This window comes from Budorcas taxicolor, chromosome X (assembly GCF_023091745.1).
Source record: "Budorcas taxicolor isolate Tak-1 chromosome X, Takin1.1, whole genome shotgun sequence".
Taxonomy (NCBI): Eukaryota; Metazoa; Chordata; class Mammalia; order Artiodactyla; family Bovidae; genus Budorcas; species Budorcas taxicolor.
This window is the reverse complement of record NC_068935.1, coordinates 60,584,730-60,610,235: the sequence shown is the minus strand read 5'-3', so window position 1 is coordinate 60,610,235 and position 25,506 is coordinate 60,584,730. Positions and strand designations below refer to the sequence as shown.

The window sequence follows — 25,506 nt, the reverse complement described above, 5'->3', positions numbered from 1 at the left end:
CTGGAGTGTCTCTGCCCCACAGTGGGGGGAAATGCTCAGAGAAGAACACACGCACATATCCAGGAGACCAAACAGAACCAGGCCCGAATCTGCACCAGGAAAGCACACACTGAGCTGACGACCCGGGACCACAGCAGGTAGGGCCTTGGCTAGTGCTGAAGCTCAGGGCATGTGGCAAGGCCGAGGGGTCGGTGACTGGGTAGGTGGGGACACCTGGCCCGGGTTCATGGGCACCTCAGGGCTCTGCAGGGGGTGGGAGGAAGTGGATGATTGCTTTGGGTTTTGTGTTGATGGGGAGGGGAGAGGGGCTGCGGCAGGGAGGAGTTCCTTGTAACCTGGATCACTAGGGGGCGTACAGGGACACCTCTGGACTTCCCAGGACAAGGAGCAGCCTGCCCCAGGGGATACTGAATAGGGGTCCCCTCTGGAGGGGTAGGGGGAGGCCCAGGCACCATGACATGGCCCTTAAAGTCTCTCTGGCCAGTGTGGGCAGCAGTTGTTTGCAGGCACTCCTCACCAAAGCTGGGCTGGCCACTAAGGGCTGTTCCCAGTTGGCAGGCTTTGGGGCTGACCTTAGCATTGACAGCTGGTGAGTGGTACTTCCCCAGGCGAGTTCCAGGTCTCCAGTGACCAAGCTCAAACTTAAGCAGAACAAAACAACCCTCCCTCCTGCCAATGAATTCTCCTCCTCCTCCTCTTCTTCCCTCTCCTCCATCTCCCTCCTCCTCTTCCTGCATCCCCCTCCTCCTCTTCCTCCTCCTTCCCCTTTTCCTCCTCCTTCTCCTTTTCCTCCTTTGGAACAAAAGTTTACATGCACACTCACTCACAGCAAAGCCAGTTGTGGGGTACTGGCCCACCAGGTACCCAGGGCCTTATCATCTCCTCACAGTCTTTGCTGTCCTTGTCCCTACAGCCCTTCCAGGCTGCAGGGGCTGGGGTGGGGGAAGACTGCTTGTAGGCTGGTGCTGGGTGCCGTTGGCCTCTGGGTCCTCCGCCCTCAATTGCAGAAAGGCTCCAGGGTTCTGCCTTCCTGGGGACTCCCTAGGGAAGTGTAGATGATCCTGAAGACAGGCTAGTTCCTGCAGTCTTCCTGCTGGAGTATTTCCCGTGTGCCCCACAGCTCTTCCTTGCCAGTGCTGGCTCCTTGTGGTGGAGATGGCCTCCAGAGAGGCTCCTCTAGGCCCCACGTGCCCTGGGGGCCCATCAGCATCAGTCGCTCAGAGCCCACAGGATCGGCGTTTGCAGGTGGCCAAAAGCTAGGGCCAATGCCAGAGCCTCCGATTACACCTTCTTCAGCCTCTGCTATGTTGGGGTCTCTGTCTGAGGCATGGGCACCCCTTTTGCTGCACATGACAGTCCCCTACTTGGGCCTCTTGCGCCTCCCTGAAGTGACTTTGGCTTGGTTAGTGGAACACCTTCCAGCTGGTAGAGGCTGAGGGGGCTGGGCCTGGCTTCCCTGCCCCTCTGCCCCACTCAAGGCCCCCACTGTTTGTGTGGACTGCCCTTCTTCAGCCTCTGCTATATTGGGGTCTCTGTCTGAGGCACTGGCACCCCTTTTTGCTGCACATGATGTGGCCCCCTGCTTGGGTCTCCTGCACCTCCCTGAATTGATTTTGGCTTGGTTGGTGGAGCACCTTCCAGCTGGTAGACGCTGAGCTGGGCCAGGCAGCCCTGTCCCTCTGCCCCACTCAAGGCCCTCGCTGCCTGTGTAGACTGTCTCTTCCCCTTGTTACACTTTATCTGTTTCCTGCTAGCAGAGGGGTGCCTGGATGTGTTGAGCCTATCCTTCCTAAGGCTTAGGGTGGCTCAATGGCTCCAGCCTCTCTCTTGTTTTCTGACTCTTCTGCTGCCAGCTGAGGCCTGGGCTTTGCCATAGGCTGGTTCTCAGCCCTAGGAAATAATGCCTGGCTGTGGCCTTCCTCCCCAGTGTCACAGCTGGAGGACAGCCACCTGCAATTCAGAAATGGGATGATCCCTTCCTGGATGGTCTGAGTGTTGCTCTCAGCAAATGACCTTGCCTATACCATGACCTGAGGGATCAGAACACTGTCTTCTGATGCCCTACAGACCCTTTCTGTCTGACTCTGGTACTCCTCGGTTACTGCCATGGTGGTTTCACACTCCTCTTCATCTCGAATTAGCTTCATTAACTGCAGGAAAGTGGGTGCACATTCTCACTGATCCAGTATCTCGAGCTTGCCATGGAGGGCTGTGGTCATGGAGGCTCGAGCTAGGATGTGTTTCAGGAGAATTGTGTCTGTGCTTCTCACTGACAAGGGGCTGTGCTGCCCGGCTTTCTGAATCAGGGGCTCTAACCATACCAAAAAAACAGAGATGTTCTCTCCGGACTCCTGGAAGGTCTGGAATAACTTAAACTGTGAGGTTCTATGGTCCTCTTTATCCCCAAAGATCTGCATCAGGGCCTCTAGGCACTCCTCCAGTGTCACAGAGTCACTGCTGGCCCTCAGTACCCACATGATGGACTGGGCAGGGCCACATAAGCTCTCCAGCAAACACCACCTCTTCTCTATCTCATGCACCTGCCATAGCTGCATCATCTCAGTCACCTGCTCTAGCCAGGTTTCAAAGCTCTCTTCATCTGGGCCTGGGAGAGAGTTTCCCAAAAATGTCTTGAATTTTCAGTACCACAGGCTTTCTTTCAGAGGCTGCAAGACTGGTTGTCTGACTTGAGCAATGCCCTCTGGCTCTGTGCCCTCCGAGTGAGTGCTGTACCCCGGTGTTTTGGCCATATCTACCATTCTTCAGCCCTCATCTTTTAGGAAGTCCTTCAGTCTGTTGATAAATTCCTCATCTGGGCTACAGGGTTTCACCACCACTTCCCAGGTACCTCCATTTCCTAGGATCCAGCTGGGCACTGTATCACAGTTGATGGTATCAGTCAATTCAAGGAAAACCTGCTTTAGCATGGTCTTCCCTTCTGAACATTGTGCCCAGGACCCTGTAGGTTAAGAGGGACTCTAAGCCCCTCCTCAGGGTCTCTTTAATTTCTGCCTCACTACACTCCATGGGGATCCCCACGATTAGCAAGGCCTTCCTAGAGTACAGGTCCATTCCTCTGCACCAGTCCTCCAACTGAGTCACAGCCATTGCTCCCACTTTCTATGGACTGGTCTAATACTAAGGGCAGTAATCAGCTCACAAAGTGTGACCAGGAGTCAAGGAATTTTGGGTCAGTGCCAAGTATGAAGGCAGAATAGTCTCCATTTTCCACAGCCTAAAATGCTAATGGAGTGAGAACATCATTAATGCCCACCCTCCCAATCCCCATCAAAACCCCTCCACTACCCCACTCCGTTTTCTGGTCACAGGGATTCAGCCCCTGCTTCCGAGGGCTTTCCCAGTCATTTGATGGAGGGTTTTCTTTAGGCCCAGCTTCCCCTGCCTCATCCCCTCCCTGTTGATCTCCACTTCCTGTTGGCTTCTCCTCAGAGTCCCAGGACTTTGCTGTGTGTCCTGGAGGTGCCTGTGGTGAAAAGGCCAGAGGTAGGAGGCAGGGCCTGCCAAAGCCCTCCAAGCAAGAGGGGTGGTGTGTGTGTGTGTGTGTGGTGGGGGCAGAGCCTGACAAAGCCTGTGTGTGTGTGTGTGTGTAGGTGTGTGTGTGGGTGTGGGTGTGCGCTCACGCCCATGCCCTGGCTCAGGGCTGTGCAGTCCCTGGGCACCTGGTACCCACTTCTCTGGGGCAAAGATTAGAGAACGAAGAGATCCAGTTCCCTCCTTTCTCAGAAAATGCCTGACAGATGAGAAAGATGACTGGGGCTCTGCATAAGGCAATGAAACTGGTGGGTGAAGAGAATGTGTGACAAGCTGTGGTGTTGCCATGGATACTGAGAACAGAATGGGCCATGGGTTTCCATCACAGAAGGGTGTCATGTGGTAGGTAAGGTTAAAGAGCAACACATGATGTCACTAACATCTAACCAAAGAAATATCTTTTGTTGGGGGGAGGGGGAAGATGAGGGGTGGGCAGCAAGGATCAAGAGCTAAAAACAGTCTCCTATGGTTTCCAGCTGTCTGGAAGTTAGAATCAGAGGCAGAAAGGGACCCCATAAGGGTCTCCAGTATCACACTGCAGGAACAGACTTCCCTGACCCTAGGTGTGACCCTACCCTGCAGACCCTGTAAACCTTGGCAGGCAACCCTGCCCCTTCTGCTTTTTCCCAGGGTTCCAGAGGACTCTCCCATCTCACAGCTGTTCAGCACACTGGTTAGGGATCCAGTGGCAGTGCAAATGCTAGAATTCTACCCACAGGCAGCAAGAGACCTGCCCTCCAGCAGTCAGCACTGCTTCACTGGATCTGCTCCAGGCAAGGCCGAAGTTCTGCCTCACAAGGTCCTGCTCAGGCTGTGCCAATTCTAAGTCCACAGAAGTCTTCACAATCACTCTGATACAGTGGTACAAAAAACTGCTCAATTGGTATTCAGCGCTAGTGCAGTTACGATTATTGCTGCAGTGTGTGTGCTTAATCGTGTCCGACTCTTGTGACCCCGTGGACCATAGTCCACCAGGCTCCTCTGCCTATGGGATTTCTCAGGCAAGGATACTGGACTGGGGTGCCCCTTCCTTCTGCAAGCGGCCTTGCGATCCAGGGATTGAACCCACGTCTGCCTGCATCTCTGGTGGATTCTTTACTGGCTAAGCCATCGGGAAGCCCTCAATTATTATTCAGTTCAGTTCAGTTCAGTCACTCAGTTGTGTCCGACTCTTTGTGACCGCATGAACCACAGCACACTAGGCCTCCCTGTCCATCACCAACTCCCAGAGTCCACCCAAACCCATGTCCATTGTGTTGGTGATGCCATCCAACCATCTCATCCTCCATCGTCCCCTTCACCTCCTGCCCTCAATCTTTCCCAGCATCAGGTACTTTTCAAATGATTCAGCTCTCCACATCAGGTGGCCAAAGTATTGGAGTTTCAGCTTCAACAGCAGTCCCTCCAATGAACACCCAGGACTAATTTCCTTTAGGATGGACTAGTTGGATCTCCTTGCAGTCCAAGGGACTCTCAAGACTCTTCTCCAATACCACAGTTCAAAAGCATCAATTCTTCGGCGCTCAGCTTTCTTTATAGTCCAACTCTCATATTCATACACGACCTCTAGCAAAACCATAGCCTTGACTAGATGGACCTTTCTTAGCAAAGTAATGTCTCTGCTTTTTAATATGCTGTCTAGGTTGGTCATAACTTTCCTTCCAAGGAGCAAGCGTCTTCTAATTTCATGGCTACAATCACCATCTGCAGTGATTTTGGAGCCCCCAAAAAGAAAGTCTGACACTGTTTCCACTGTTTCCCCATCTATTTGCCACAAAGTGATGGGACTGGATGCCATGATCTTAGTTTTCTGAATGTTGAGTGTTAAGTCAACTTTTTCACTCTCCTCATTTATTATTACTCCACCCACAATTCCACCCCCTCTCTTAAACCTTAATCTGCCTGCAATGTGGGAGCCCTGGGTTCAGTCCCTGGGTTCGGAAGATCCCCTGGAGAAGGGAATGGCTACTCACTCCAGTATTCTAGCCTGAAGAGTTCATTCCATGGGGTCGCAAAGAGTCGGACATGACTGAGCGATTTGCACTCTGTCACTCACTCTTACACCTTGCCCCCACTGCCAAGTCCCACTTCCACCAAAGTGCAACAGAGGCCTTAAGTCCCACCCCTGACACCAAGTCTATGGGCATGTTTGACTCAGGTCCTCACCAAGCCCCACCCCATCCAAGTCCCACCTCCATGAAGCCCCACCCCCAACTGAGCTCAGCCCCTGAGGCCAAGCCCCACCCCAGTGGAAGTTAAATCCCTGCCCCCACGAAGCCCCACCCCTTCCCATGACCCAACCCCCCAACTCAAGTCTCATCCCTATGGAAGCCTTGCTGCTGTCTAAGCCCAATACCTGCGCCCACTCAAGCCATGTCCCACCTCTTCCCAAGCACAATGCATGTCCTAAGCCCTGACCTCACTCAAATCCAACTACTGTCCCCAAGCCTCCACCTTCATTTCCCTATGGTCCCCACCCTCACCTAGGTCCACCTTCCTAAATTCCTCCAAGCCTTCACACACTCTCTACCTCCAACATCCCTTATTCCAGAGCGAGAAAACGTCTGGTCAGTGGAAGTTGGTAGAGCCTAGGAGAGGAAGGGCTGAAGCCACTTTCCCTCCAGGGTAAGGCCCAGAGCTACCAGTCTTGATGGCAATGGCTGTAAGCAGGATTAGGTGTGCAAGAGGGCCCCTGCAATTCCGAGGCTTGTCACAATGTCTGGAAATGGCATGGTACTGTGCATGCCAGGCCTGATATAATGGGATCCCACTTCCAGGGGAAACATGTAGCCACCAGGCCCTGGGACACCACAAAGATGGCAAGGGTCATTGTTGGGGAATCCCATGTGGTTTGGGTTGCACTCTGTGTCCCAGGCCCTGACCTGTTGGAGATGCCTCCAGGTCAAAGTGCCCGAGCACCACAACCACCACGCATCTGGTGCTAATGCTGCTGCTGCTGTGCACACAGTCCAGGAGCTGCTGGTGGGAAGAGGCTGTGCAATGACAGGCCCTTCCACCCCCTCTCCCACGTGGTCCCCACACAACTGCACATGACCCACTTGCAGCTGCACCAAAGCAGCATGGCACCCATGGCCCCTCCTTGACAGGGGCAGCCCTCGCCTGCCCTGCCCCAAGCACGCTCCTGGCCCTGCTGCACCCAGGTGGACAGAGTTGGAATTCAACTAGGGGCACTATGGGGGTCCAGCCCCGGTTGGATCCAGGGTTATCTGAAGCATGAATGGTGTCAGTGACTGAGAGAGATAAAGAAAGAGATAAGGAAACAATTATGCAGTTAAGAAAATAGAGGAGAGAAAGAGGCTGATATTCCTTGGTTTATGCAGAAAGCCAATAAAGCCCCAGCACTGGACTTGCTCTGTTCATGTAGGCTGCAGGCGCCCTCTCGTATAGCTGAAGGTGCCCCACCTTGGGCACCTTCTCAAGTGGGTCTTAGAAGCACAGGCAGGAAAGTGATCTCAGAGGGCCCCTGTGCTCCAGGGAATCAGCCTGAAAAAGAAAAGGAAAGAGAAAGAAAGAACGACATGGGGAGACCAAGCTTTGGCGAGCAAGGCCCTCCACTTTATTTTCAGAGGGAGCTTTTATGCCCTGAGTTGTACATTGAGCAAAGTGAAAAATGCAGAGTCAGCTCAACATTCCATCAGTATTAACTTTTATTGATACCAGGTTTTTTCCTGCATACCGTTTCATAAACAAGGGTCTTATTTTTTGTACATTATCTTCTGCCCTGGAGGCCTGTTGACATTTTATGACCCCTTTTTGATAAAGATTGGCCAGCTAAAACACTTACTTTCCCTTGAAACATTTTTTCTTAAATTCCTTAGCCTGTGTCACCCTTAAAGTACAGTTACATTTTTATGGAGCAAAGATTCAGTGGGTTACAGCAAAGAAATAACTTACTAACTCAAAGTCTAATGTTGCTAATGTTAAGGCTACTACTTGTTTTTTCTACATCTTAACTATATGCACTCCCAGGAACACAATGGATAAGGGATGTGGGAATTTGGCAGCAAGCATTGGCTCAACAATATTGCAAGAGTCTGGATGAACCTGCCAAGTAAGCTAGAATGCTAACAGGGGGTTTGAATTGAAATACTCCTTTCATGCCCAGGAGATTTATCAACTAGAGCCCTAAGTTAATTTTTTCCAGAAAAAGGTGGTCGGGGATAGCCCCCTGTTAATGTCAGAAGAGTTGGTGAAAGGCATAAAATAGTAAGGCAGACAGATTCCGGTTTTGGGGTAGATGGTCGAGCAGGTCCGGCAGTCCCTCGAGTCCTGATCCGCCTTGCTCGTCAGGTCTCTCCACATGACCTTGTCATTGGTGGGATAGGCCCAGGGAGTCCCTCGAGTCCTGAAGCCTTGCTTGTCAGGTCTCCTTCACATGACCTTGTCATGGGTGGGATCTCCCGTGCTGGCTCCTGGCAGAGCACCTTACTTTTCAGAGCTGGACAGAATCCAGCCTTGGATTCGCTCAAAGGTTAGCCACCACATGGCACCCAGCCATAAGCCCAGCAGTCGCTATGGTTCTTTGGCAGGGCTCTTCCACATTGGACAGGAGCTGTGGTGTGACAGTTGCCAGTCATGCTCTCCATTTGTGTATTCCAAGGGTTCAGCTCAGCACTGGGTGCAAAAACAAAGCCCCAGGGGTGCTTACTAAATGAAATCCTGATCCTTTTCTTTTAATCACTGTTCTCTAGGGGAGGATGGCAAAACTACAACGGCTTCCTGTAAAAATCACACGTGCATGAAAATGTTTACATTTCATCCATTCTCCCATTATTTTCTTGACTTCACCATCTAGTACTACCCACCTAGTGGCCAAACAGCTTTCCACCCTTTTCCAGTGATTTCTTCCACTGAAGGAAATCTTGGCAGGAGCACACGGGACCCCCACCAGCCGGTCTAGAAAAGGGCGTGGGTGGAGCTCAGGGTTGCTGCTGTGGCATGCGAGTGACTTCTCATGTCAGACCCTTGTGGCCTCATGGACCCAAACCCACCAGGCTCTTCTGTCCATGGGATTCTCCAGGCAAGAATACTGGAGTGGGTTGGTGCTTTCCCCTGTGGGGGATCTTCCCAAACCAGGGCTCCAACCCACATATGACTGGGTCGCCAGCAGATTCTTTACCCGCTTAGCCATCTGGGAAGCCTGCAGCTCAGGTTACTGCAGTGAAAGGTATGCACAAATCCGGTGCATGCTAAGTCACTTCACTCATCTCTGACTTTTTTTGACCCCATGGACTGTAGTCAGCCAGGCTCCTCTCTCCATGGGATTCCCCAGTCAAGAATACAGGAGTGGGTTGCCATGCTCTCCTCCAGGGGATCTTTCCAACCCAGGAGTCGAACCCACATCTGCCTGCATCTCCTGCTTTGCAGGTTAATTCCTTTTTTTTTTTCTTTTTAAAATAAAGGATAATTGCTTTACAGAGTTGTGTTGGTTTCTGCCAAACATCAATATGAATCAGCCATAGGTATACATATGCCCCCTCCCACCTCCCTGCCCATCCCACTCCTCTAGGTTGTTACAGAGTCCCAGTTTGAGTTCTCTGATTCATACAACAAATTCCCACTGGATATCTATTTTACATATGGTAATGTAAGTTTCCATGTTACTTCTCCATACATCCCACCCTCTCCTTCCTCCTTGTCCCCCTCCCCCCACCCCCATGTCCATAAGTCTGTTCTCTATGTCTCTGTCTCCATTACCTCTCTGCAAATAATTTCATCAGAACCATCTTTCTAGATTCCATGTATATGCATTAGTATATGATATTTGTTTTTCTGTTTCTTACTTCACTCTGTACAATAGGCTCTAGGTTCATCCTCCTCATTAGAACTGACTCAGACACATTTCTTTTTAAGGCTGAATAATATTCTGTTGTATATATGTAACACAGCTTCTTCACCCATTCATCTGCTGATCGACACTTAGGTGGCTTCCATGTTCTAGGTATTGTAATTAGTGCTTCAATAAACAATGGGGTGCATGTGTCTTTTTCAATTTTGGTTTCCTCAAGGTATATGCCTAGGAGTGGGATTGGTGGGTCATATGGTGGTTTTATTCCTATTTTTTAAAGGAATCTCCATACTGTCTTCCATAATGGATGTATCAATTTACATCCCCACCAACAGTGCAAGAGAGTTCCCTTTTCTCCACACCATCTCCAGCATTTATTGTTTGTGGACTTATTTATGATGGCCTTTCTGACTGGTGTGAAGAGATATCTCGTTGTAGTTGTGATTTGTATTTCTCTCATTTGATTTGTATTTCTCTCATTTGTATAATGAGTGATGTTGAGCATCCTTTCATGTGTTTGTTAGCCATCTGTATGTCTTCTTTGGAGAAATGTCCGTTTATGTCTTTCCCACACTTTTTGATTGGATTGTTTGTTTCTCTGGTTATTGACTTATATGAGCTGCTTGTATATTTTGGAAATCAATCCTTTGTCAGTTGTTTCACTTGCTATTTTTTTCCCATTCTGAGGGTTGTCTTTTCACCTTGTTTATAGTTTCTTTTGCTATGCAAAAGCTTTTAAGTTTAATTAGGTCTTGCTTGATTATTTTTGATTTTATTTCTGTTACTCTATGATGTGAGTCATAGAGGATCTTATTGTGATTTATATCATAGTGTGTTCTACCTATGCTTTCCTCTAAGAGTTTTATAGTTTCTGGTCTTACCTTTAGGTCTTTAATCCATTTTTAATTTATCTTTATGTATGGTGTTAGGAAGTGTTCTAATTTCATTCTTTTACATGGAGCTGTCCCGTTTTCCCAACACCACTTATTGAAGAGGCTTTCTTTGCCCATTGTATACTCTTGCCTCCTTTGTCAAAAATAAGGTACCCATAGGTGCATGGTTTTATCTCTGGGCTTTCTATCTTGTTCCACTGGTCAATATTTTTGGTTTTGTGCCAGTACCATACTGTCTTGATGACTGTAGCTTTGTAGGATAGTCTGAAGTCAGGAAGATTGATTCCTCCAGCTCCATTCTTCTTTCTCAAGACTTCCTTCTCAATAGCTTTGGCTCTTTGGGGTCTTTTGTGTTTCCATATGAATTGTGAATTTTTTTGTTCTAGTTCTGTGAAAAATGCCATTGATCATTTGACAATGATTGCACTGACTCCGTAGATTGCATTTGTTAGGATACTCATTTTCACAATATTGATTCTTCAAACCCAGGAACATGGAATAGCTCTCCATCTCTTTATGTCATCTTTGATTTCCTTCATCAGCCTCATAATTTTCTGTATACAGTTCTTTTGTCTCCTTAGGTAGGGTTATTCCTAGGTATTTTATTTCTTTTGTTGCAATGGGAGATTGGATTAATTCTGCAACTTCTCTTTCAGATTTTTCATTGTTAGTATATAGGAATGCAAGTGATTTCTGTGTATTGATTTTGTATCCTGCAACTTTGCTAAATTCAAAATTGCTGATTAGCTCTAGTAATTTTCTGATAGTATCTTTAGGATTTTGTTTGTATAGTATCATTTCATCTGCAAACAGTGAGAGTTTTACTTCTTTTCCAATCTGGATTCCTTTTGTTTATTTATTTCTCTGATTGCCATAGCTAGCACCTCAAAAACTCTGTTGAATAATATTGGTGAGAGTTGGCGCCCTTGTCTTGTTCCTAATCTTAGAGGGAATGCTTTCAGTTTTTCACCATTAAGAATACTGTTTGCTGTGAGTTTATCATATATGGTCTTTACTATGTTGAGGTAGGTTCCTTCTATGCCCATTTCTGAAGATTTTTTATCAAAGTACTGAATTTTATCAAAGGCTTTTTCTGCATCTAGTGATATTACCATATGGTTTTTATCTTTTAATTTATTAATATCATATATCACATTGGCTTATTTGCATATATTGACAAATCCTTGCATCCCTGGGGTAAACCTAATTTGATCATGGCATATGATCTTTTTAATGTGTTGTTGAATTCCATTTGCTAGAATTTTGTTGAGAATTTTTGCATCTATGTTCATCAGTGATATTGGTTTGTAATTTTCTTCTTTGTTTTGTCTTTGTCTGGTTTTAGTATCAGGGATATGGTGGCCTCAAAGAATTATTTTGGAAGTGTTCCTTCCTCTACAATTTTTTGAAAGAGTTTTAGAAGATTAGGCATTAGCTCTTCTCTAAATGTTTCATAAAATTCACCTATGATGCCATCTAGCCCTGGGCCTTAGCTTTTGGGGAGTTTTTTTTTTTAATTACAGTTTCAATTTCAGTGCTTGTAATTGGGTTGTTCATAATTTCTATTTCTTCCTGGTGCAGTCTTGGAAGATTGAACTTTTCTAAGAATCTGTCCATTTCTTCCAGGTTGTCCATTTGACTGCCATGTAGTTGCTCATAACAACCTCTTATAATCCTTTGTATTTCTGTGTTGTCTCTTCTAACCTCTCCTTTTTCATTTCTAATTTTCTTGATTTGATTCTTACCTCTTTTGTTTTCTTGGTGACTCTGGCTAAAGGTTTGTCAGTTTTGTCTACCTTCTCAAAGAACCAGCTTTTGGTTTTATTAATCTTTACTATTGTTTCTTTCATTTCTTTTTCATTTATTTATGATCTGATCTTTATGACTTATTTCCTTCTGCTAACTTTGGGATTACTTTGTTCTTCTTTTTCCAGTCATTTTTGGTATAAAGTTAGGTTGTCTGTTCGATGTTTTTCTTGTTTCTTGAGGTAGGATTGTATTGCTATAAACTTCCTTCTTAGAACTGCTTTTGTGAAGGCAGTTTCTTTACCACTGAGACACTTGGGAGACCCATATCCAGTAGATCTTGATAAAAATGCAAGTTCTGATTCAGGAGGACTGGAGTGGGACTGAAATTCTGTGCTTCTTTTTTCTAGAAAGCTGGGTGATTACTGAGCAAGATACTTACAGAATCCCCTTTAAGTGCAGGTATTTCCTATGTCTGAGAAGGGGAACATATAACTAAACATGCCTGACTTCACTAGGAAGTACTGAAAGCCTGTTAAATTAATCTCCTTCCCATGCCAAGAAAAAGTGGTTACCTGCTGGTGTCAGAAAGTCGCAGACCCCATGTGGGGCATTTTACCTGAGGGCTCTCATAACACAAGTCCACTGTGGCTCTGTGAAGCCCCCACTCAGCCACATGGCATTACAGGGTATAGGTATCACAAAATATGATACCATGGGAAGAGGTGTTCTGATCGCCATCCTAGAAAACAGTGGAGGTTAAAGAAGTATGTCTGAAAACATATAACATTATATTGGTTTCAAGTGTATAGCATAACAATATTTGTATATGTTGAAAAATGATCATTGCGATAAGTCTAGTTAACATTTATCAATGCACATAGTTTTTTTCTTCTTACAATGAGACTTTAAAAAATCTACCCTGTCAGCAACTTTCAAAAATACACAGTGCAGTACAGTTTTATTAACTATAGTCTCCATGTTGTACATTACATCTCCAGGAACTTATTTATCTTATATTTATGTTTATGTGTGTGTATGTGTATATAATATGCCCTACCCTGATGGTATTGCTGAATTAGATTATGAAAGCCCTTCAGGGATTTCCATTATGATTGGTTTAGAGACAATTAAGTGATTTTTATGAATTGAAAGCTCTTAAAATTCTCAGGAATTAATGAAAGTGAATTTACTGTCATGCAACTTTATTTTAGCAGTAATTATGTTTTATATGTAGTATGTCAGCCTTAAAGATAATTTCCAAGATCTTTTGCTAAGATCTTGGAAAACTCAACACTTATATTAAAGCAACTAACTATACAAAATGTGCAGGATATGTTTTTGTTAAGGAAAAAGAATAATTTTTTTCATAAAGTAAAATGACTGGTTGTTCCAAAATGAAAAAGATGAAAGGGCAGAACAAAACCTGAATGGATATGCTTCTCAGAAAAGAGATTTTCTTTCTTGTGGTCAAAGCTGGCTAAAGATCAATGGGTTTGTTTGTAAGATTTAAAAAACTGAGCTATTTATATATAATAGTATACTGATGCAAAACTAGAATTTATTTTCTCTATTAAACTGGAAATATTTCCTTAGATTATTGGTAGTAAAATTACTATGGTTGTACAGTTATTCTTTACTTTTTGAGTCATCTGTCTAGAAAGCAAAGATTCTTTCTTATCAGAATAATCTTCTTTGCTTTACATTGACTTTATCATGGCCCTCAATCAAGCCTTGTCAATTTTGAAAGAACAAAGATTCTTTACAATTGCCTTTCAATCAATATGTAGTTTCAAAACATTTTGTCACTTTGGTTAAATAGACAAGTAGTGTTTGTTATTGACACATGATCTCATTTAACCAAGTGTTCAAACTTCCTGACAACTCTTTTATTTTACTTTCCCCACACTCAAATCCTAAGTGATATACTTTTCGTTTTTCCCTCTGCCATGCCAGGAGGCTTCTGGGATCTGATTTCCCTGAATAGGGATCAAACCCAGACACTTGAGTGAAAGCACAAAGTCCTAACCACCGGACCACCAAAGAATTCCCCTGAGTGATATAGTCTTTATTATGAAACCCTATTTGAGTTTTCCCAGAGTGACCCTGGAAAATCACAAAGGATCTTTAACCTTGTAAAAACTTTATTTGATATATTGGCTTTCATGGGAGGCTTTGTCAAATCACAAGAGATGCCTAACCTTCCCTAGGCTACATCTGTGTGGACAAAATGTTATTGAAATGAATGTTTCAGAAACAATATGAATTTCCTGGAGGTTTGTCAATGCTCTTACTGTTTATGATATGTCCTGGTGCTGCTTTGCCTGATATTAAAGAGTTTAATTTCAGGCAAAGATGGGCATGATAAAGGAACAGAAAAAGCAAGGACCCAATAGAAGCAGAAGATACTAAGAAGAGGTGGCAAGAATACACAGAATAACTATACAAAAGAGGTCTTAATGACCCACATAATGACGATGGTGTGGTCATTCACAAAGAGCCTGACATCCTGGAGTATGAAATAAGGTGGGCCTTAGGAAACATTACTACATACAAAAGTAGTGAAAGTGATGGAACTCCAGCTGAGCTGTTTAAAATCCTAAAGGATTATGCTGCTAAAGTGCTGCACTCAATATGCCAGCAAATTTGGAAAACTCAGCAGTGGCTACAGGACTGGAAAAACTCAGTTTTCATTCCAGTCCCAAATAAAGGCAATGCCAAAGAATGTTCAAACTTCCATACAAGTGTGCTTATTTCACTAGCAAGGTAATATTCAAAATCCTTCAAGCTAGTCCTCAGCAGTACATGAACCAAGAACTTCCATATGTATAACCTGGATTTAGATAAGGCGGAGGAATCAGAGGTCAAATTGCCAATATCCATTGGATCATAGAGCAAGCAAGAGAATTAAAACACACATACACACACACACACACACACACACACACATCTACTTCTGCTTCATTAACTACACTAAAGCCTTTGACTGTGTGGATCACAACAAACTGGAAAATTCTTCAGGTGATGGGAATATCAGACCACCTTATCAGCCTCCTGAGAAACCTGTATGCAGGTCAAGAAGCAATAGTTAGAACCAGACATGGAATAATGGACTGGTTCCAGATTAGAAAAGAATTGTGTCAAGGCTTCATATAGTCACCCTGCTTGTTTAATTTATATGCAGAATACATCATCCAAAATGCCAGAGTGGATGAATCACAAGCTGCAATCAAGATTACCAGGAAAAATATCAATAACTTTAGGTATGCAGATGATAACAGTCAAATGGCAGAAAGCGAATAGGACCTAAAGGGCCTCTTGATGAAGGTGAAAGAGGAGAGTGAAAACGCTGGCTTAAAATTTAGCATTCAAAAAACTAAGATCGTGGCATCCAGTCCCATCACTTCATGGCAAATAGAAGGGGAAAACTTAAAAACCATGATAGATTTTATTTTCTTGGGTTCCAAAATCACTGTGGATGGTGACTGAAGTCATGAAATTAAAAGACGTTTGTTCCCTGGAAGGAAAACTATGATAGACCTAGACAGCATATTAAAAAGCAGAGACATCACTTTGCTGACAAAGGTCCATATAGTCAAAGCTATGTTTTTTCTGGTTTTCCCTGTAGATCAAACAGTAAAGAATCTGCCTGCAACACAGGAGACCTGGGTTCAATTCCTGGATTGTGAAGATCCTCTGGATAGCAATCCACTCCAGTATTCTTGCCTGGAGAATCCCATAGACAGAGGAGCCTGGCAGGCTACAGTCTATGGGATCACAAAGAGTCAGACACGACTGAGTGACTAACACTACCACTACTATGGTTTTTCCAGTAGTCATGTATGGATGTGAGAGTTGGCCCATAAAGAAGGCTGAGCGCTGAAGAACTGATGCTTTCGAACTGTGGTGCTGGAGAAGCCTCTTGAGAGTCCATTGGACTGCAAGAAGATCAAACCAGTCAATCCTAAAGGAAATCAATCCTGAATATTCATGGGAAGGACTGATGCTGAAGCTGAAGCTCCAATACTTTAGCCACCTGATGCAAAGAGCCGACTGATTGGAAAGGACCATTATGCCGGGAAAGATTGAGGGCAGGTAGAGAAGCGGGCAATGGAAGATGAAATGGTTGGATGGCATCGCCGACTCAATGGACATGAGTTTGAGCAAACTCCGGGAGATAGTGAAGGACAGGGCAGTCTGGCATGCTGCAGTTCATGGCATTGCAAACAGTCAGATATGATTTAGGACTGAACAACAACAAACAGTGTAGTTTTATCAATCATAATTCTAGTTATCTTTTTAAATGTTTCACGCCACAGAAACAACCAAATTTCCTTGTCAGTTGCATTATTTTTGTGTTGAACTCTCACCACATCTTTAACTATGGGCATGTTAAATCTTTTCTCTTGCACTTATGCTTCCCTGAAAGTGCTTGCAATCACCTACAAGCCACAATGCTGTATCTTCAAAAAAAAAAAAAAGGGACTGTCTCAGACCCTCAGGAAAAGGACTATGCCAAATGTTCTGAGGCACAAGTTTCTGATGCCATTACTTAAATAACTTTGAAATCCTATCACTGCAGTGAGCCAGAGTTTCCAGAACTCTAGGGAACGAGCTGATGGATTCATGAGGCTGCTAACTCAAGACTGAGAAGGACGACAATTTCTTACATAGGACTTAACGAACTGATGAAGGAAGATTATGGGTTTTGTTTGGAACATTGCTGATGCTTTCATGCTCTATAGGCTGGATATAAGAAACCCTTTCTCATTTATGTTAAGCTATCCATAGCCCATAACAATATGATAGGCACCCAGAAGAGGAGGTCAGGAAACAGGAGTTACTGCGCAGAGGGGGATGGGATGAGGAGGGAACACAGGGAGCATTCATGAGTAAGGCTGTGTTCAGAGGATGTTCAGAGGAAAGAGAATCCTGCAGATTTCATTAGATAATGGGCCTGGCACACAAGGTGCTTCTTGAGCTACAGCACTGTGCGGAAGGTGTTCAGTGTGTATAGTGAGGAAGGCCTGGTGCAGGGATTTTTCATGGGACAGATGGCATGGTGCAGAAGCCACTCACAGGCAGAGTATACGGTGCAGAGGAAGGCTGGGTGGAGATAGCATTAACAGGGTAGCCCATCAGAAAAGCAGTGCCACTCTTTCCTAAGCAGGAAGGGTTGAGACCAGGAAATCAGTGGCTTTCACAACCAGTAGAAGGTTGGAGCAGTCAAGGGGAGGGAGACTGCTGCTGATACACTAGGAAAAAGCCCCCAGTGATTCCAGCTGCAGGCTGGACTGTCATGGATGATTTTCAGGAGGTTTCCCAGAAGTCACTGGGAAAGAAACCAGGTAAAACTTAGGTATAACCTCTTTTTGACACTCTTTAGTACCCAGTGCTGCTGCCAGGGAATAAGTGCTCAATAATCAAACCTGGAGGTGTTCTGATGAGGGATTCTGGGACATGTAGTTCCAAGGACTATCCAATATATTGAGTAGAAAATGTACAAAGGGGCAGGGATGCAGCCTAGCTGCTAACAGCCAATCCAGCACAGTCCACCTCTTTGACCACACATCATCCATAATACTCTTCTCTCCATGGTTTTCTTCCAAATGATAACAGTAGCAACACCATGCTTCTGCTTAGCATGATGCGACTATTCCTCATATCAGTGAATGCACCTCTGCCTTCTTCAGCAAGGTGGGATGGCAAAAGTCCCGTTAGATACACTCTCATTCTCTGGGAGATGTCTGTTCCTTCTCTAGTTCTGTCATAATTACACTTTGATATACTGTACTCTATAGCTTAAATTATATTATTAAGTAACACCCACACAATTCAAACACAGCATTTGGGAATGGGAGAAATAAAAAATAATGGGCATTCGAGTCAACCATATAATAACAAAGCAAGACCAAGTATGTGTAGCTTCTATAGTTGTTATTTTGGCAACTGGCCATGAGGTCATACTCAGTATTTATAACTTCCTTCTTCCACTAGCACTTCAGTTCCCTATAACCTCATCTAGTTGTATCTGGTTGTTTATGTGGCCATAAGATACAAATCTTTATTCTGAACCAATCTGATCTGTTACTGGTCCTGCCTGCATGAGTCATTATAGCCGTCCATTACCTTATATTATTGGATATGGGAACACTAAGAGACACTTTCATATTTTTCTCCTAGGTTATAGATATGATCCTTCTTGCCTCCACGGTGTAGTAGTAACTCCATTCCTCCTCAATAATCAGGAGCCATCAGCCAGCAGGTAAAATAACACCTGTCTTGTTGATTCAGTGCCAAGAGGGGCCTCAAATGACCGGGTAGCAATCTCAACTTCAAATTCAATATAACCACTCTTGGGTCCCCAAGTGGAAGATTTCCTCCACTGGGAAATTCATGAGGAAAAGATACTGTGCAGACAAACAGGACAAGAGGAATGTGTTGTGTCGAAATTCACAGGTGGAATACATTAATAAGCAGAGTCCCCCAGAGGACTGCACATGGGGTGTATGGGTTGGGGGCCCTCATAGGTGTGGATCTGTAAAGGGGAAGGAGGAATAGCAAAGGCTGAGTATGGGGATCAAGTGGCTTGCTGGGAACCTGCTCTGCTAAGTCATTTTTCAAAATAACATTAATCTATTTGGGCGGGTGGGAGGGGGGGTGTTTTTGTCACATACTATTACCAACAGAGAGTCCTAGAAATATCTGGTTAGGAGCTATTGTTATAGTTCTTGTCCTTTGAATTGATAAAGCATCTTCTTCATTTCTTAATGGTACTCATGTAGGTGAGATGGTGGCTGAGGTTGCAGTGAGAATGTGGCCACAGGGATACTAGTTCAATATCTACTGATTACTGGGTCCCAACATCCCTGCTTGGTAGTGGAAGGATTTCTCTGTCATGTCTTCTATCTTTGGAATGACTTCCTGATCAACTCTTTTTGGCCCCAGGTGGGATCAAGACATAGATTCCATGTAAATTATATTTTCAGGTAAAAATCTTGGACGCATGGATCACCTGATATGCAGAATGACTATTCAACAGGATTCTAAAAGCCTGGGCCACTGGCCCTAATGAATAAGATGAGAAGTCTTTCCTGTTGGTACACATCTGGAGGGATGGGTTGGGATGTGTGGTTTAGGGTGCATCTTTGAGAAGGGTGTTTGAGAAATGTCTATTCAGAATTACTGCCAGAGTTGATGGGAACAGGGGTGATGAAATGGGAAGAGTTGACAGAGGAAGAATCCAATAAGCATATTTACATATTTTAGGGGTTAGCATATAAGAGAGGGATTATAGATTATCAGTGAATGATAGTTAGAGGGAACAGGTTGTAACTCAACTGAGGAATGCATTTCCAGAGACAGAATGGGCTTGTAAGGGACTGTGCTCCTGGTGATTGCAAGTGTTCAGTAAGGACGAAGGAGCCACCTATTAGCAATGAAAGGATGGGTCCCAAAGAATAAAACATTACTCATTAAGATCTGATAGGTCTAAAAAAAAGAAAATCTGATTGGTCTACTGAATCGGAAGGAACTCCAAAAGGGAGGGGTAATATTTGTATATATATAGCTGATTCACTTTGCTGTACAGCACAAACTAACACAATACTGAAAAGCAACTACACTCCAATAAAAATAATTTTTTTAAAAAAAGATTTGACAGGCCTAGAATTGCACAACTCCTGTGCATGTATAGTTTCTATATACTTCTGTCTTTTCTCTTTATATTTGATATTTCTTTTTTTATTTTTATTTTTACTTTATTTTACTTTACAATACTGTATTTGTTTTGCCATACATTGACATGAATCCACCACGGGTGTACATGCGTTCCCAAATATGAACCCTCCTCCCACCTCCCTCCCCATAACATCTCTCTGGGTCATCCCTGTGCACCAGCCCCAAGCATCCTGTATCCTGCATCGGACATAGACTGGAGATTCATTTCTTACATGATAGTATACATGTTTCAATGCCATTCTCCCAAATCATCCCACCCTCTCCCTCTCCCTCAGAGTCCATAAGTCCGCTCTACACATCTGTGTCTCCTTTGCTGTCTCACATACAGGGTCATCATTGCCATCTTTCTAAATTCCTTAAAAGTATTTATTTGCTTTTGTAAAGAGAATAGCTTCAAGTAATAGGAGAAAATTAATGACACAGCCAAATGCACCAAGGTATTACACTTAAAAAAGGAAACCTTAACATTTACACATGAAGTATCTCACCATTTATTATGTTCATGTACATTACCGTGAGTCAAGCAAGTATGATTAAAAATTCTAGGCAACTAAAAAGAAGGCAAGTATAATGCAACCACCTTTTTCCCTAAAGTCTGCATAATTGTGAGCCATTTCAGCCATGAAAGAGATTTTTTCAGATTGAAATCAATATCTTGCACATTGGTTCTAAAACTCCCTTAAAGACAGAGTGTATCTTGAAGGTGGGGAAGCCAGCCTATCTTGGACCTCTTTTCCTTTCACTAATTCATTCAGCACTTATGTGTCAATCCCTACCATGTGCCAAGTTCCTGGCTGAGAGCTAGTCTTGAGGGAAACCAGCTCATATTTTGTGTCAGTACATGGCATGCTGTGCCAATTTTTCCCTCCAGAGCAAATCTGATACACATCAATGCAAATAAATTGAATGTACGTCTCTGATCATTTTGCAAGAAGGACAAGTCCACCATCCAATGTGCACAGGGCTCAGAAACTGGACAGAGATGGAGAGACATTTTCTAATTAAATCAAGAGAAGGGGTGGTCCCAAAATGGTGGAAGAATAGGACGGGGAGACCACTTTCTCCCCGACAGACTCATCAAAAAAAAAAAAAAAAAAAAAGATTATTTGAATGTGGAGCAACTTCCACAAAATAACTTCTGAATGCTTGCAGAGGACACCAGACACTCAGAAAGGCAGCCCAATTTCTTCAAAATTAGGAGAAAAGTCCCTCATTTTTAATCAGAAAAACTGTCAGTTTGTCCTTTTGCTTTGCAAAACTTACACAGTGAAAGTGAAAGTCGCTCAGTCGCGTCTGACTCTGTGACCCCATGAACTACACAGTCCATGAAATTCTCTAGGCCAGAATACTGGAGTGGGTAGCCTTTGCCTTGTCCAGGGGATCTTTCCAACCCAGGGATCAAACCCAGGTCTTCCACATTGCAGGCAGATTCTTCACCAGCTGAGCCACAAGGGAAACCCAAGAATACTGGAGTGTGTAGCCTATCCGCTCTCCAGTGGATCTTCCTGACCCAGGAATCGGAGTCTCCTGCATTGCAGGCAGACTCTTTACCAATGGAGCTATCAGGGAAGCCCGGTTTATGCAGTAGTGCTGGCCCCAAAGGTGGAGGAACCCAGTTGCATGGGCCTACATCTGTCCAGCTGGTCAAAAGGAGTCCCTGTTCCAAGTACCTGGGATCTTGGTAGCTGCTGCTAGCTTGGGACAGAGTCCGGACTGGAAAATGGGATGTCACTGAGGTCCCTGTACTCAGATCAGCTAACCAACTGGAGCTTCTCCTGGGTGGATGAGCACTTCTTTGGGAAGATCGGTGAGTCAAATCTCTTCCCAGCTAAGAGTATTTCAGTTTAGAGGTGTTTTCATGGAAAAGAGGGGGTGAGAGGGGCCAGTTTGGCTCTTCTTATATTTTACCAAGGATGCCCAGAGGAGGAGTGCAATTTCCCACCTGCCCCTCTTTGTGAAAGTGTGCCTCAGGGAAGGTCTGAGGGGGGCAGTTTCCCCAGGAGGACCACGTAACCTCCATACAGGCTCAGGACTATAGTTACAGTATAACTATATAACAGTATAACTATAGTTATAGTTACTGGAGAGATACAGCAATGGTTCTGACCTCTTGTCTGAGCCTGAATGTCCTCATTTGCACACTGGGGAGAAAAATATGCTCTGCACAAGATTAGCATGGGAATTAATGCCATCACTCTCTTATAATGCCTGCTATGTAGTAAGGGCTCAAGAATGTTAACTGACTTTCTCCCTTCATAATCTTTCTGGAGTTTATGCACTCTAAGACCTACTTTAGGGTATCCCTGTGAAGTTTAGGGGTTAGAAATGAGGTCAAAGGTATCAATCAGCCATCAAAATTCAGACATGATGTTCATTTGGTCAGTAGCCTCTTAAGAATTACATCACAGATAATTTAAACCTAATGTGTAAACTTTCTAATACATGCCCACATGCCTTCAGGGAAGAATTCAGCTATACTGAAAGGTAGATAGGAGGAGGTAACTAAAATCTGCTATGTAACTCAATCGAAAGCAACGAACTAGTTGTAAAGGGATATGGAAAGTTCAAAAAATATATATGGCAAATAGACAAGCTAAACATTAGCCTATGTCAATCCCTAGCATTCAGTGTCTGCAATTTACCTACTAGGGATAGTCAACAGTCTTTAACCTGGCCGCTAAGCAGCTTCAGGGGGGTCTCCTTCTGCTTTCAAGTCCCAAAGTCACACTCAAGCCACGTAAACTCATCAGGAAGCCAACCAGTCTTAGGGAAGTCAAAACGGAATTATTGTTCAACACTCTGCTTGAGCCTGAAGTAAGATCATGGATGGGAAGTGCTTTTTCAGCTATAAAAAAGGTACACACACAAAGGATTATCATAAGATCATCAAGATATACTACTGGATGTAAGCAAGTTCAACTTTCAGTTCAGTTCAGTTCAGTCGCTCAGTCGTGTCCAACTCTTTGCGACCCCATGAATCGCAGCACGCCAGGCCTCCCTGTTCATCACCATCTCCCGGAGTTCACTCAGACTCACGTCCATCGAGTCCGTGATGCCATCCAGCCATCTCATCCTCAGTTGTCCCCTTCTCCTCCTGCCCCCAATCCCTCCCAGGATCAGAGTTTTTTCCAATGAGTCAACTCTTTGCATGAGGTGGCCAAAGTACTGGAGTTTCAGCTTTAGCATCATTCCTTCCAAAGAAATCCCAGGGTTGATCTCCTTCAGAATGGACTGGTTGGATCTCCTTGCAGTCCAAGGGACTCTCAAGAGTCTTCTCCAACACCACAGTTCAAAAGCATCAGTTCTTCTGCACTCAGCCTTCTTCACAGTCCAACTCTCACATCCATACATGACCACAGGAAAAACCATAGCCTTGACTACACGGATCTTAGTCAGGAAAGCAATGTCTCTGATTTTGAATATGCTATCTAGGTTGCTCATAACTTTCCTTCCAAGGAGAAAGTGTCTTTTAATTTCATGGCTGCAGTCACCATCTGCAGTGATTCTGGAGCCCCCAAAAATAAGTCTGACACTGTTTCCACTGTTTCCCCATCTATTTCCCATGAAGTGATGGGACCAGATGTCATGATCTTCGTTTTCTGAACGTTGAGCTTTAAGCCAACTTTTTCACTCTCCTCTCTCACTTTCATCAAGAGGCTTTTTAGCTCCCCTTCACTTTCTGCCATAAGGATGGTGTCATCTGCATATCTGAGTTTATTGATATTTCTCCCGGCAATCTTGATTCCAGCTTGTGTTTCTTCCAGTCCAGCATTGCTCATGATGTACTCTGCATATAAGTTAAATAAGCAGGGTGACAATATACAGCCTTGATGTACTCCTTTTCCTATTTGGAACCAGTCTGTTGTTCCATGTCCAGTTCTAACTGTTGCTTCCTGACCTGCATACAGATTTCTCAAGAGGCAGGTCAGGTGGTCTGGTATTCCCATCTCTTTCAGAATTTTCCACAGTTTATTGTGATCCACACAGTCAAAGGCTTTGGCATAGTCAATAAAGTGGAAATAGATGTTTTTCTGGAACTCTCTTGCTTTATCCATGATCCAGCAGATGTTGGCAATTTGATCTCTGGTTCCTCTCCCTTTTCTAAAACCAGCTTGAATGTCAGGGAGTTCACGGTTCACGTATTGTTGAAGCCTGGCTTGGAGAATTTTGAGCATTACTTTACTAGCATGTGAGATGAGTGCAATTGTGCGGTAGTTTGGACATTCTTTTGCACTGCCTTTCTTTGGAATTAGAATAAAAACTGACCTTGTCCAGTGCTGTGGCCACTGCTGAGTTTTCCAAATTTGCTGGCATATTGAGTGCAGCACTTTCACAGCATCATCTTTCAGGATTTGAAACAGCTCAATTGGAATTCCATCACCTCCACTAGCTTTGTTCGTAGTGATGCTTTCTAAGGCCCACTTGACTTCACATTCCAAGATGTCTGGTTCTAGATGAGTGATCACATCATCATGATTATCTGGGCCATGAAGATCTTTTTTGTACAGTTCTTCTGTGTATTCTTGCCACCTCTTCTTAATATCTTCTGCTTCTGTTAGGTTCATACCATTTCTGTCCTTTATCGAGCCCATCTTTGCATGAAATGTTCCCTTGGTATCTCTAATTTTCTTTAAGAGATCTAAGTTCAACTTAAGAAGGGCAAAAACATGAAGAAAACAAAAGCATGAGGAAGGAAGTGAGGGAAGAAGAACCAGGAACTTGGGGCAGCTGGGGATAGTCAAACTTGTCCAGGAGTCATCACTTTCTTCTCAGCCTGGAGGAAGTAAAAGAAAGTATCCATGAGATTGAAAATACACACTCAATCTAGTTAGCAGTCAGAAGCTTTTTGGGAGGACAACTGCTCCAGGCATGGGAAGTAATAGTCCAGATCAATGTGTCTTCTGGGGAAAAGGCAGAACAGGCTCGTAGCTGGTGGAGGGCCTGGTTGCTACCCATTCCCATTGCCTTCAAGGAAGATACTCTGTTCTGCACTTCTAGTTGAACAGGTGCTAAGGCTGAGGGGCTGCCAGGATCACCAGGCCCCATGAAGCTCAGACACTGGGGTCAATTCCACTGGTTTTTAGCATGCAAACCTGTGTTCAAGCAGAGTTGACCATGTGGCCCAGAGGCTGCCCAAGCACCAGGACAGCACCATCACTTCCCACACATGCCCACTTATCCTGGCCTTTACCTGCTGCTGGTCCCGAGCTAAATATCTTGTTTTACTGAATATCTTGGCTGTTGAGTCCTGATCTGATGCTATCTGAGCAACAGTGGAGGCAGCCCGGGAGACTATGGCAGAAAACCTGAATCTGAAGTCCTGGGTTGAGGTCCTGGTTGTGCCATCTACAAGCTAGGTGCTTCCCCATGTCCTTTTCCTTTTTAGGTCTTTACTTCCTTGTCCCCAAATGGGCCAATGACCTAGCAGGGCAGCTAGGGGGCTTAGGCGAGGTGCTGCATGGAAGGTGCTTCTTGAGAGGAAGAGATAGTGGCTTCTGCAGCTTGCAAATGTCCATGGGGAAGTTCGTCATCTGTACCACCTAAGACTTCAAAGTGTTACAGGGCCTAGGGACATGAGGACTCAGGTCCCCTGAACATAAAGGCTATCCGTTGACCATCACCTCCCCATTTTGTCTCCTTCCCAAGCTCCTGGCAACCACCATTCTACTCTCTTCTAAGGATTTTGCTATTTTAGATTCCTTGTATAAGTGGTACTAAGAAGTGTTGGCCCATCTCTGCCTGGCTTACTTTGCTTAGCATAATATC

General features: G+C 44.6%; 1 pseudogene; it reads right to left on the bottom strand.

Moving 5' to 3' along the window:
- Positions 1-1,789: 1,789 nt before the first annotated feature.
- LOC128070577 (paraneoplastic antigen-like protein 5) lies at positions 1,790-3,108 on the bottom strand (annotated as a pseudogene).
- Positions 3,109-25,506: the final 22,398 nt, after the last annotated feature.